Source organism: Danio rerio, chromosome 3 (genome assembly GCF_049306965.1).
Source record: "Danio rerio strain Tuebingen ecotype United States chromosome 3, GRCz12tu, whole genome shotgun sequence".
Lineage (NCBI taxonomy): Eukaryota > Metazoa > Chordata > Actinopteri > Cypriniformes > Danionidae > Danio > Danio rerio.
This window is the reverse complement of record NC_133178.1, coordinates 15818940-15834283: the sequence shown is the minus strand read 5'-3', so window position 1 is coordinate 15834283 and position 15344 is coordinate 15818940. Positions and strand designations below refer to the sequence as shown.

Genomic DNA, 15344 nt, shown 5'->3' with positions numbered 1-15344 from the left:
TTGCACATAATTATGAAGTCATAAAAAGGACACCCAAAATCACATTTGTAACATGCAAAACATGCCTAAAAATTAAACAAGAATTTTGAAACTCACTTCATCTAATATTATAGATTCTGAGTTTGAACTTTATGAAAATTAGTGCATAGTTCACTGAAAAATGCTTCCTTGTTTGCATATTTGAGCATAACATTTTAAAATCTGTGTGAAATGGATGTTGTCGAGACTCAGGGTGTACTCACCGTGCCGGGGCGCAATTGTTCTCCCCTTCTTAGTTATATTGTTTTGTTTTATTTTAAGTCATTTGGGATGCACTGACACACAGTCAAATCTTTTGCTGATGCTCGAAAATATTCATGAAAGTCATCATGCTTTTATCAGGAGGTTTGCTGAAGGTGTAGCTGTCATGCAGCAAGAGGTTTGCATCTTTAATAAACTATGACAGTTCGTGTTTATTGAAATGTAAGAATGATTAATAAATCCCTATGAAACAGTCCCTTGAAAGTGACGTTGCATCTTCAGTTTCAGGCTCAGGCACTCTTTGCACTCTACAAGCATACCGCAGCAAAACCCAACTGAACTGCGCTCTGGCACACTCACCAATGTGCGATTCGCAGCACTCACACTTGTCAAACGAACCAGGAAAAGGCAGTCAATTAGCCCGGGCACGTTTTAGATAGCCTAATGTGAGTACACCTTTATATTTCAGTATGTTGATGTACTAAAACAGAATAATGAGTAGAGGATTACTACTAGCAAACTAATGGTAAGTAAGGCAGGGTTAAGAATATTGTGACAGAATCCGTCAAACTGACATCAGAGAAGGACCGACACTCCAAACACAGAAGCGAATGATCAGACTTTGATTAAAGAATACCAAAACAGCCATCTTTAATCAAAGTATTAACTTGCACAGATTAATTTTTCACCAAAATAATAACAATGTGTGCTAGTAAAATAAACACAGCCAATTTAGATTTCACATCAACTTGCGCATGCGATTCCTGAAGTAATTAACCAACTGGTGATGTATGATGACAAATATTAATTAACCCTTATATTTCCCCTTTTTCACCTGCAGTGCCTTGCCTTAATACTCACAGATGAGTAAGCAAGCATCTGTCTGTCGCTGTCTTAAATTACATCCTCTATTTCTATGCGCTGCTTGGCTCGGTAAGCCTGTAATAGGTTTAAGCGGGACAGAAACACACTCCTCTCTGCTCTCACACAAGCTGGCTTTATGGCCCGCCTTTTCTATGGGTGATTTATTCTCTGGGAGAAAACAGAAAGAGAAAGAGAGATGGAGAAACAAACAGGCACAGCATGGTTGACAGTGAGCAGTCAGGAGAGATTTACTCATTCGAATCAACTGGAACAGATCTAAAGCGTTGGCCACATGCACACTGAAGCATACAGAATGTAGAATAGATATGCTGTAAGAAGTCCCTATGAAATCAAAATAAAGCTTTTTACATGTTAGCATCGGTATAAAGCAGCCTGATCTCACGAGGAAACGGAAGTATTTTATGTTTTGTCAGTTTAGTGGCTAATTTAGTCATACGAAAATGTAAGATTTTAAAAAAGACGCTTGGGACCTAACCCCAACCGTCACTGGATGATGAGCAAATCGCACTAAATTGTATGAATTAGATGGTACAAATTCATAGAATTAGCCACTAAATCAAAATGTTACACATTGCCTTGAGATTGCGTTGGCGCTTCTTAACTGGTGGGTCGCGACCCACTTTTGGGTCGCAAACATTTTCAGTGGGTCACGGAGTGTGTGGTCAAGAAAACAACAGAAGTTACATTTTTTACTTATTTAGCTTCGAATTTTGAAATGCGCGCAACAACCGTACCATTTGACGTGAAACTTCATTTAATTATAGCAGCAAATATGTCGAAGCGCAAGTACGACCCCGAATATGTAAAGTATGGATTCGCATAACGTAAACTGACGACAAAAAAGGCTTAAAACCTCAGTGTGTCATATGCAGTGAGGTGTTCTCACAAGAGAGCATGAAACCTTCTAAATTAAAACGACATTTAGAAACCATCCCAGTTGCAAGGACAAACCTGTAGACTATTTTCAAAGTTGACTCCAATAGCTGAGGGCATGACAAAAGTGCCTGATATCTTTATGTTTAAAACAAGTACAGGCACTTCGCCCATCTTACTGTGCTCACCGTTTAGCAAAGGCCAAGAAAGCCCACACAATAGCAGAGGAGCAAATAACTGGTGATTATTATAAAAATGTTTAAGATAGTTTTAATCATTTGACTTTAATTGAATGGTTTGTTCTGTTCAACAGGATCAGTGTTAATGTTTTATTAACAGTTCAGTTTAGTTAATGGTAACCGAACCTTTCCTTACCACTGTTTACAGTATTTGACGTTTTATTTCTATAACTTGATATATTTTGTTAAATGACAGCAGTAAAATATTGTTTATTTGTAAGTCTCTGTGATTTTCTTTTGATTTATTTGTCATTATAATATAATGTATAACATTATACATTATATTATAGTTCCTAAAAATGTGGGTTTGATGACCATGTAAAAATGTGGGTCTCATGGCCAAGCCAGTTGAGAACCACTGGGCTAAAGGATATCTTTAAGCTATCCTGTTGACAACCTCCTGTAGCGTCCATAGTAATGTACAGTCAGCAGATTACCAGTAACTTACTGTAAATCAGTTACAGCAAATAATACTGTATTTACATTTACAGCACCATGTATCTTACTGTATATGTATTTACAGGGTTGTATGTACATCTATACTGTAAAATATACAGTAATTTTCACAATGCAACTTTAAAATACAGTAACGTACTGCATAACTGTCCTACAGTAAAATACAGATTATATTACAGTTAAATACAGTGTAATCACTAACAGTGTGCTACAAAACAGTTAAATAATGTGCCTTTAGAAGATATAAACATCAAAAAGTTTGCAGTTTGTCACTTCCACAAATTTATCTAAGATGTGACGTCATACTTCAATTTCTCATCAAACATTCTGACCAAGTAAATGCTCTCTAGTATCTGACATGCACCGCCTCCCCTTTAAGTTGCTATTCCTCTCTTATGAGTTCACTGGCGGAGCTGTGATAAAATCAAAGAGGGAGGAACTACGCTATATTCCACCCTGCCTTTATGTTTCGTTTCAAATCACATCACAGACTGAACAAAAGTGCACTTCAAGGGACCCTTTAAAAAGTTAGTAAACCCACTGCTTCCTTGAGTTGAGTCTTTAATGAATCATTTGATCCAATTCACATAACAGATGAATAGTCAGAAAGATGAACAGACAGACAGACAGACAAATGTGCAGACAAACAGACAGACAGACAGACAGACGTGCATACAGTCAGACATATGTGCAGACAGACAGACAAATGTGCAGACAAACAGACAGATATGCAGACAGACACACAGACAGACAGACAGACAAATATGCAGACAAACAGACAGACATGCAGACAGACAGACAGACAGACAGACAGACAGACAGACAGACAGACAGACAAATAGACAGACATGCAGGCAGAAAGACAAGACAAGCAAAAGTGCAGACAAAAAGATAGACAGACAAATGTGCAGACAGACAGACAGACAGATATACAGACAGATAGATAGATAGACAGACAGATGTGTGACTCCGTGAGATCCTCTGCAGTTTAAGTAAACTGACCGCTCTATGAACCTGACAGTCAGATAAGCTGAGCTGGACTTTGCCCTGAACTTTGACATCTGCTGTCCCTCCCCCAGCCACCACCTACCCATCAAAACCTCCTTATAAATGCTCATTTCACGAACATGACATTGAAATGAAGCCTGAAATACAGACAAGCCGAGTACAATCAATATTCATTACAATATGAGGCGTAGGGGCCCCCAACATTAAATATTTGCTATACTCAAAACAAACACACTTTGCAATGTTTACATTGTAACGTTAACAAGTAAAACATTATCTTCTTTTAAAAGGCTAACACTAAATGTTACTAAATACAGGAGCAGTGCTTCAGAATCACTTGTGGTCTGTCAGTAGCTGTGACCACCTGCCTGATAATTGTCAAAAGGTGAAGAAAAGACCCCAAATACATGAATACATTTAGTTTTAAAACAGTGTTTTAGAATGAAAATGATGCATGTCCACACTGGCGTTTCAGCTAGTGTTTCTGAACAGATCTGTCCACACTATACCGCTGAAAACGCACACCACATGACCACAAACACACACCCTGGCATGGACTGCAGCATATGTGCACGTCTGAGCTCCAGGCAGTCAGCGGGTGCTTTGAGCACACCTACCCAAAAAGTGGATTCTGACACGCTCTTAATGTGTTTGCGCCCTGCGCTTTGCGCATGGATCATTAAAATAGACCCCTCAATCTCCATCTTGGCTGCGTCAGATAAACAGCACAGTGACAGATATGAAAGAAGCAGATCTCACATAACGTTTGTGAGAAATACTACATTAAGAACTTTCCCAATGATTATTTGATGTATTTGTTGTGGGGTTAATTCAAGCCTTTCTGCAAAGATGAGTGACACACACTGTCATTAAAAAGTTCAAAATGTGACAGGATGCACGTTAATATCCACTGCTGTATGGATATCCATTATGTTAATGTACAAAATAAACATGATTTAACGTTCACAAACCGGGATTGAAGCGTCTTCTTTTATAATTGTACTGACATGCGGCTGTGGTAATAAAGATGGTAAAATTGCTGTAATTTATTACAAACATGCACTGTTTTAAAAAACGTTCTTAAACTTGTAAAACTCATTCTTGATCGCATTTGGTGATGATTGATAATCACAGAGATCTTAACAGATCTTTTAATCCCAGTTGCTTTGCGCACGTCCTGTCTACGGAGACATGTTATTACGCGGCTGTCAATCAATTCGGTGGGCAGGGAAACTACACTCCTACGTCACATTGAGGTCTGCCTCAAAACGGGAGGGATTTGGATTCTATTTTAACGTCAGGAAATATCAAAAAAAGAGACTTGCTGTCTTTTTATCACCCCAATATGACAGTATACACACTATACCTGCACACAGTTCTGTCAAAACAGAAGATGATTTTCATCATAGGAGCCCTTTAAACAATTAAATACAATTAATCTTCGTTAATGCTACAATTGAAGTAGTTCCTTATGCTTAAATGCTTTAAACTTGCTTAAAATGTTTAAACAACCAATAAAAACACAACCCATTGGTGGTTAAACTAAAATGACTCCAAAAGTCTCATGTTCCCTGTTGCACCTAATCAACTATAATCCACATTGACTCCAAGACTCCACATTGCATGTACTGCGATTTGACTATTGCATATTCACACACTGCGATATCGATGCTAAAACTATATATTGTGCAGCCCTAAATAATACCATAGTATTTTAATTAATTATTATAAGTTTGAATGTTTAAAAAGTCTGAAAAATGTATTACGGTTAACAAATTTAAACATAGATGTTACTTATAGTGTTACTTGAAAAAAATCATCATGTTAGATTTTTTTCTGAAGGATCATATACATTTATGTATGTATGTATGTATGTATGTATGTATGTATGTATGTATGTATGTATGTATGTATGTATGCCCTCACAAATCTATCTTTTAAATTAAAATTTTCAACAGGATGCTATACAATTATGCTATATATTATATTTGTGCATATACGTTAGACTAATCAGTTCTGAAGCCAAATCTGGAGCTTATCTTACATAACAACTTATGATAAGGGCCCAAAAACTAGTCCACCTATATTTATATATTATAGAAAAATATTAAATACAAATTTTGTAGCTTGTAAATGTTTTGCAATATTTTGCTTGAATTTAATTGTATTATCTTTTAATTTCTAAACATGTTTGGTGGCTAAAATATTATTTTAATAAATAGATCTGTTTAATAAATCGGTTTTGTTTTAATGCACCAAAATACATTGCCTATAATCAATGAGAAATAAATCAAACCATTCATTTTCAAAACGTAGTGAACTCAATTATGCTGAGCACTGTATTAACGTTACATGAATACATTTTGAAATAAATTTTGAAGTAAATTTTAAATAATTTAAATAATTAAGTTTTAAATTATATTAAACTAGAAAGCATTCATTTAAAAAAAAAAACAATCTTTTACAATACTGTATTTCTGGCTAAATAAATGTTGCCTCTGTCACAAATCCTGCTGACCACCAACTTTTATACAGTATCTACTTCCTAAATTTACAAATATGTTCTCAGTTCCTCCTTTGTAAAAGTACTCCTACTAACTAGCACGTCTTCATGAACATGTGAGTGGCCAAAAAGTAAATTAAATTAAAACTTTGCCTCAAGCAAAAACAAAACCGAGGTGAACCACAGAAATAGTGCGGGAGTTCATAACTGAATTCAATTATTTCTGTAGCCGTGTGCCCTGTGGATATTATAAGTGTAGATATTATTGTGTGCATAAGTGGAAACCAAAAGTAAAAAATGATTGGCTCCAGAAATAAAATGAAATAAAGTGAAGCAGAGGTCAAATATGCAGAGGACAGAACTGGTCAATAAAAGCACATGAGTCATCCAACAAACCTCATGTGGGCTGACGAACATTTTTACAACAACAACTGACTCTTAAATTGACCTTAAAAAAAACGATACATTGGATTTACTGCATTTTTTACCACAAGGTAAACGATTCATATGGGCTGAAGTTATACAAACAAATTAAATTTAGTAATGTTCAACTTTGTTTAAATTCAGCCCATATGAATTGTTTGCAACCATTTGCAATAAACCATTTTTGGTGACGAAATACAATAAACATTAAAATTATTCAAACTACATATTTAAATTGAGCATAAATCATTTAAACAGATTAGACCATTAGCATCTTGCTCAAATAAGTTATTAATGAAATTTTGATAGCTTTCTTAAAGTTAGACCCTTTCATATCCTCATTTTACAACTCCCCTAGAGTTAAACAGTTTAGTTTTACCATTTTTGAATCCATTCAGCCCATCTCTGGATCTTGTGAGAGCATTTTTAGCTTATCTTAGCATAAATCATTGAATTCAACTTCATATGGTACTTCATATAGCACAAATCATTCTGTAAAATGAGGCAAATTCAAACTATGCCATTAAGCAGCTGTAGCAGGACAATGGTGTCATTATTTGGATCAATGCGGTTCAGTATTGATTCAGCTCAGCCATTATAAAACAAGTGCAAGTGCTGCTTAACAACTTTGGCACCACCAAATAGAGATTATTACTGAGTATCAAGTTCCAACAGTTTAAATTATGACAGTGTAAATGTGAAAAACAGTGGGGTTTCTTTGTTTTTTCAACTGTTGTTTACTGTCGTTAATTGTGGTTCTGTTTATCTGAACTCATCCCTTAAAATTAGGTTGTGGTTTCTAAAAAAAAAAATTGCATAGCCAATTCGTTATAGTTTGTGGTCAGTGTTGAGCATAACCATATTTAGTGCACCTCTTTTCTTACTTTCACCTCATTCTACCATCTAGGCTAATTCTGATACACTAAAAAAAAGATGTATGTCAAAAAATTAAGCAATTGACTTAAAGCATAAACGGAGTATCTGAATTGCAACGTGAGATTGTAATTTTGAAGAAGAAAAACTGAAACCGGTACAAACCAAGTAAACAAGAAATAGATTATAAGAGGAAGTGCTTAAGTCAAAGTTATCCTGACATGAATTCTTAATCTTTACAATGAAGGAACACTTCATTTTTTAAATAGGCTTGTTTTACAACTTCCCTGAAGTTAAACAGTTCACTTCTAATATTTTTTAATCAACACAGCCCAGCTCTGCATCTGATGAGAGCAATTTTAGCTAAGCTTAGCATAAATGACTGAATCGAATTAGACTATTAGCATCTCGCTTGAAAAAAATACATTAACACGTGTTTTGATAGCTTTTCTCATTAAAGCTATGGGCTCATTTTACCACTTCCTTAAACAGTTCAGTTTTACCATTTTTAATCCATTCAGTCTATCTCTGGTTCTGGCGAGAGCAATTTTATCTTAGCTTAGCATAAATCATTGAATCGTATTAGACCATTAGCATCTCACTCAATAAGAGCTTTGATATCTTTTCTAAATAAAGCTTGCCTTTTTTATAAACTCGTTTTACAACTTCCCTAGAGTTAAACTGTTGTTTTACCATTTTTTTTTATCTATTTAGCCCATGTCTGGGTCTGATAAATGCAATTTTAGCTTAGCTTAGCATAAAGCATTGAATTGGATTAGACCATTAGCATCTCGCTCAAAATGAATTCATAAAAAAATGAGTTTTGATAGCTTTTCCAATTAAAGATATGGGCTCATTTTACAACTTCCTCATAGTTAAACAGTTTAGTTTTACCATTTTTTATCCATTCAGCCTGTTTCTGGGTCTCATGAGAGCAATTTTAGCTTAGCTTAGCATAAATCACTGAATCAGATTAGATCATTAGCATCTCACTCAAAACAAATACAAAAAATGAGTTTTGGTTTTCCATTTCAAGCTATGGGCTCATTTTACAACTATCCTAGAGTTAAACAGTTTAGTTTTAGCATATTTGAATGCATTCAGCCCATCTCTGAGTCTGGTAAGAGCAAAGTTAGCTTAGCTTAGCATAAATCATTGAATCGGATTAGACCATTAGCGGCTTGCTGAACACAAATATATGAAAAACAGCATTTGTAATTGAAACTGGACTCTGCCATAGTTCCATTGTGATCAACAAAAAAATAAAATGTTGCTATTTTCTAGGACAAGGAACTACTTTCATTCTGGCGTAATGATTTGATCAAGGCACTTTGCAGCACTGTTAACTAGTTGGGAACTATTTTCAGGTGCTACATAATATCATTGTGCCTTAATAAAAATAATTATACAAATATATTTGTTTATATAATCATCTTCACTATATTCCATTATACATTCATTTTTTTTCAGAGAGTAGGTTGAAATAACCATGAAAGCACCCTGTCATCTCCAAAAAACCCAACACTCAGAAGGATACAGTAGGTGTAGGTGATTCATGAGCATGAACGTAAAAAGCCAAACATAAAAGACTTCCCTAGTTCTCTTCAATAAACCCCACTTCACTGCTAACAGGCATGCATTAACCGCAGCAGTTTCACTCTTTGTCATCTGATGCTCTTTTTTTCTTGCATCGAAGCGCAGCAGAGCGCTCTGGTCAAGGTCAGTCAGCAGATAAACCAGAGGAACCCAAAACAAACAGCTAACACGCAAAACACCCGAAGCAGACACAAACACTCAGGTAACAGCGGAGGAAGAGGAAGACGCCAGTCAAGAGAGCGCAAACAGAAAGCGAAAGTGCAGAAAGAGGAGGTTAAATATAGATTTAGAGGAAACTAAAAAGTAGAACACACACACTTGCAGAGGTCTACTGCTGGTAAATATTCAGTTTTGCTGGTTTAGCATATAGAGATTTCACGCTTTACAGTCTAAATGGTCACCGACATATAGTATCTAGAAAACATAGTTTTGCAACTGTTAAGCTGCACACAATGACAGCATACTTTCATGTGTTAAGGGAACCACTGAATTTATCCCACTTTCGTTTCCTTGGAATCTGACTTTTTACATGCATTAAGTGTTTGAATCAATAAACAATTGGGACATTCTAAAATGTGAAATGTGAAAAAAAAAGCTTAACATGTCTTAATGTACCTAAACTTCAACCAGAGAAACTCAAATTTCTCTCAAATTGTGATTAACTCGAACTACTGTATAAAGGAGTCCCAATTCCCCATTGAAGTCCATTATAAAGAAAAAGCTTAACGTAGCTTAATGTACTTTAACATCAAGCGGGGAAAATTAAATTTCTATCAAATTTTACTCATGACAAACACTTTCTGATGTCAAAACAATGAGCATCTGAACATCTTCACGTTATGCGTTTTTCTCCATTGAAATCCACTATAAAAGCAAAAGGCCTAACATGGCCTAACATACCTCAACAATTGGGGCACATCAAAAATCTATGGAATTTTAGTTGTAATTAACATTAGCTACTAGTAAAGATCAAACCCTGATTCTGTGGATGAAGTAAACAATGTCACGTTAAGCGTTTTATACCTATTGAAGTCCATTATAAGAGCTTAACGTGGTGATAGAGAGTAAGTAAGTAATGTGTATTTTTAAAGTGCATTTATCATGTATGGCCATGCACCCAAAGCGCTTCACAATCATGAGGGCGTCTGTCCACGCCACCACCAGTGTGCAGCTTCCACTTGGATGATGCGACAACAGCCACAGGACAACGGCGCCAGTGCACTCACCACACACCAGCTATAGGTGAAGTGGAGAGATAATAGAGCCAATTCAATGGATGGGGATGATTGGGAGTCCATGAGGGACGATGGAGGGAATTTGACCAGGGCACCAGGGTTACACCCCTACTCTTTACAAGAAGTACCATGGGATTTTCAATGACCAAAGAGAGTCAGAACCTCGGCTTCATCCGAAAGACGGCACCTACTGACAGTATAATGTCCCCATCACTTTACTGGGGCATTAGGACTCACACAGATCGCAGGTTGAGCGCCCCCTGCTGACCTCATTAACACTACATCCAACAGCAACCTAGTTTTTCCAATCCAGGTAATGACCAGGCTCAGCCTGCTTAGCTTCAGCGAGTAACCAGTCTTGGGCTGCAGGGTGATACATAAACAATTTCTGCTGTCAAAAGAACAAGCTTTGATTTTAGGATATCAAATGAACAATATAACTTTAAGCATTTTCCCTATAGGAAATATTCCCATTATACGGGCTTAACGTGGCTTAACGTACCTTAACACCGACCAGAGAAACCCAAATTTCTGTCAAACTTTACTTGTGATTAACACTGACTATTGTTAAAAGAACGAGCCCTTTCGGCGCCATTAGCCTAGTGCAGGGGTGGGCAAAGTCGGTCCTGGAGGGCCGGTGTCTTGCATAGTTTAGCTGCAACACTAATCAAACACACCTGAACATGCTAATCAGTATCGTTAAGATCACTAGAAATTAGGGATGTAACAATATTGTGAATACTGTCATACCGCAATATTAATTTTTTTCGATATTACCGTAGTCGCATGACTCGGTAAAACTATAGGTCTTCTGAGAAAATTTGCTCAGGCGAATGAAGCGAACGGGAGGTAGCAGAAACTACAATTCCCATCAGCCCATGCTTGACCATCATCCCTTGCAGTCTGTTGTCGCTACAGATCCAGTAATGCGGAAATGGAGTGTGCTGCTAGAAGCGGGGATGAAAAAGAGCTGAAAAACTCTAAAGCGGGTGTTGTCGCCGCGCGCGTACTGAATAGCGGTGTTGTCGCGCGAGTTCTTATCAGCTGTGTTGTCGCGCGCGTACTGAATAGCGGTGTTGTCGCGCGAGTTCTTATCAGCTGTGTTGTCGCGCGCGTACTGAATAGCGGTGTTGTTAGCACACTGTTCAGATTGATGCAGACATGAGACCTCTATCTCACTCATGGTTTGTCCTCTCAAGTGGGGGAAAGACAATGCACAACATTACCCACTGCTGTCAACCTGGGCCAAGTCATATCTCTCTTGTCCCAGAAACCTCAGTCCCAAATGAGAGGGTTTTTTTCTGTTGCAGGGGACATTGTAAATACCCAGAGATACCAGCTTTTATCAGATTATAATTATATGATAATTTTCCTTTAAACCCATCTCTATCTAAGTGAGTGAGTGATTAAATGTTGAATGTGATGAGTTTTCAACACTACTAAATTAAAACTTTATTTTTTTACATGGTTTAATAATTTTTTGTTATTAAAATTGAAGTTCCTGTTTCAAAGCTTACTTAAAGATGGCTAATTTGTATGTCATTGACACTTTTGGCACTTTTTTGGAGTATTTTCATAAGTTTTGTTTTTTCCTGTAAATGATTCAATAAATACCGTACCGTGACATTCATACCGAGGTATTACCGTACCGTGAAATTCTGATACCGTTGCATCCCTACTAGAAATGTATAAGCAGGTGTGTATGATAAGAGTTGGAGCTAAACTGTGCAGGACACCGGCCCTCCAGGACCGAGTTTGCCCACCCCTGGCCTAGTGGTTACGTGCGCTGACATTTAGCACCATAGTGCTCACGGCGAACCGAGTATGATTCCTGGCTGGAGGTCCTTTGCCGACCCTTCCCCTCTCTCTGCACCCAATACTTCCCTGTATGTCCTCCACTATCCTATCCAAATTAAAGATGAAAAACCCCTAAAATTATTTTTTTTTTAAGAGCAAAGTAAACAATATCACGTTGTCAAGTTTACATAACGTAACTTTATAACAACTGAGGGAAACTAAATGTTAAAAAGGTTGCTCATAAAATCTAATTTTATTTATAATAGATTGACCCTTGCTATCAAAAGAATGTGCTTGTGCATGCCATTGACATCCCCACAACAACATGGAGGAAAACACCTGAAACACTTTAGCTGTGGAAACAGGGCTCATTCTTTTGCTAGTAGTTCAAGAGTTCACACTTAGCTGATGATTGATAATAAAGTTTGTTTGGCATGCTGTCTCGGGAAAGAGCCCTGAGCTTATGAGATCCTCGAGCACTGGGCTCCCTCCCATTTGCAGGGCGAGAGGGGAGTTTGAGCTCAGGTAGATCTCGATGACCCCCCTGGCTTGTTTGTAGCTAAGGGTGCTTTCACACCTACACTTTTGTTTCGGAACGTGTCTCGTTTGCCCAGTTACCGCAGTTCGTTTGGCATATGTGAACAGGGCAATCGCGCTCTGTTCTGCACCAAAGTAATCGCTCCGAGATCGCTTGAATGAAGTGGTCTCGGCTCGATTGAAACGAACCCTGGAGCGGTTCAATTGCAGTGAGAAAGCGATCCGATCCGAGCGCGGTTATATCACAGTGTTTTATGGATATGTAATAGGCATACGGCTATATGAAGAGAGAATTATGAGTAGGGCGGGAAGTTTCGCGAGTCTCCGGATGCCCGCAAACGAGTGATGATCTCCCGGTAATTTCGCGTCTCCCTCCCGGTCCTCAAATAGACATCGTCCCGCACCCTTCTCACCCCCCCCTTACCGCATCTCTCCTCAGACACGACGCGCAGGCGCACCCTGTCAATCACTACCAAACCACCACCTCTCCTGACAGTTTAGCGGGATGCTACAAAATAAACCCTGACACTCTGACCAATGTGAGGGGAGTTCGCACGTGACTTGTTTTAGCTCTTTTGGTCCGATTAGAAACTTTGCAGTGTGAAAGCGAACCGCTCCAAGAGCAAAGAGCAACAATGTAACATTTGTAATCTCTATTTCGGAACAACTGAATCGATTCACAGGTGTGAAGACATCCCTAAGTGACGGATATGGATGGTTGAGAAGAGGTGTACTCTCTGAGAGCTTGACTATGGTATATATTTTGTGTGTTCAATTTACTTAGGGTGTGTGTTATTCTAGACCAGGGGTCACCAATCTCGGTTCTGGAGGGCCGGTGTCCCTGCAGGGTTTAGCTTAAACTTGCTTCAACACACCTGCCTGGATGTTTCAAGTATACCTAGTAAGACCTTGATTATCTTGTTCGGGTGTGTTTGATTAGGGTTGGAGATAAGATCTGTAGAACACTGGCTTTTTTTCATCTTTTTTTCATGTTAAGCGCTTCAGAATGTCCCTAACAACTGCTCTAGAAAAGGGTGTAGATTCAAGCATCTAAATAATGGCTTCGGCAAGTCCCTCAAATGACACTTTTCTCATCATTTACTCACAATCAAGTGGTTTTAAACTTTTAAGAACTTATTTTAAAACACAAGACATTCTGAAGAATGTTAAAGGGAAACAGCCATTAACTTCCACAGAATTTGATTATGAACATCAAGGGCTGTTATCTTCTCATGCTTTGTTAAAATGAAGAACTCAACATTTTATTTAAAACCAAAATTGTTAGAATCCAATTTTGTTGGACACAAAAGAAGATATTTTGAAAAATGTAAGCTGTAGCAGAAAAATAAAATACTGTGGAAGTCAATGGCTGGTTTTCAATATTCTTTAAAATACCTTGTTCTGTGCTCAACAGGTTTGGAACTAGTGAAGGGCGAGTAAATGATGACAGAAGATTTTCTAACATTAAATATTTGGGGTTAGTTTATTTAAATAATATTTAAATAATAATCCAAGAAATTAATGTTAATTTTAATAGTTTAAAATAGATTGTAAATAGATTTGTTGGATTATATAAAACCGTAAAGAAGTTAAAAAGGATTTATTTTTCAACATAGAATAAGTTCATTATTTTAATAGCAACATACAGACTTTAAAGTTTCATAAGTGATGACAGCATTTAAATACAAGACTGAATTCCCTAAAGTAACATTTCCAAGTTCGAGCTGTTTGGAATAGCACAGTTTTTGACACTGACAAAAGATTAGTTTAAACAGGGGTGTTGTAATATCTATGTTTGGAAGGCTCCTTCACAGTATGAGCCGTGTTCAATGATTTTAAGCAATGCATATTAAGCATTTTTTATGCTCAAGTTTACAAGGTAGGCAGATGCTGTAGGCATAATTTGAAATGTGACTAACATACTTTTTAATAGGCAAAGCATTTGGATTTGAGTTGATTACAGGCTTGTTTATATTTTCTATTCTGTACAAGGAAGATCTGGCAACAATACAGAGTGAACATACTTTGTTCTCGGATTTCTTAAGGCTAATTTATACTTCTGCATCAAGCGTATGCTTCGGCACAGTCTTCACGCAGTCGAATAGCTACGATGTGATTGGTCGGCCTGGGTAGCGGTGACGAGTGTGGGCGGTGCTGAGAGCTGTGAGCCTGATGTAGCGATCGTTTACAAGTGTCGAGTCCTGTGAAGGAGCTCCAAATGGAAACTTTTGTTTTGTGTTTCCTTTATGATTAAAGTTGTTGCAAGTCCTCCAGTTACCACTTTTGAATGAGCGAGTTTTAGCTCATTTTAAGTATTTAGTTTTAGTATATTTAGGATACAGAAATAAAAAGTAAGCTGACTACCAAGATTAAGCTACATTATGAATTTGGCACCTACAATCCTGAAAGAAAAAATGTACTAACTAACCCATTCAAACATTAATGATATTAAGAAGCATTAATGAAGAAACAAAACCATGCGACACTCAAAAGATGATTTATAATGATGCTTAAAACTTATTTTACACTGTTTCTGTTTAGTTTTTTTCACACAGACTTCAAATACATTATTTAAACATCTACACTTTTGAATGTTGGTGAATTAAATTAACTTATATATTTTGTATAATTCTGGCAAAGCAAAAAGCTGGAATGAAATTTCCTTCAGGGCTGCACAAT

At 37.2% G+C, this 15344-nt stretch overlaps 1 protein-coding gene across 10 annotated transcripts in view; it reads right to left on the bottom strand.

The window, feature by feature from the left end:
- Window positions 1-15344, bottom strand: part of stat5a (signal transducer and activator of transcription 5a) — a 199095-nt gene that overhangs the window by 171382 nt on the left and 12369 nt on the right.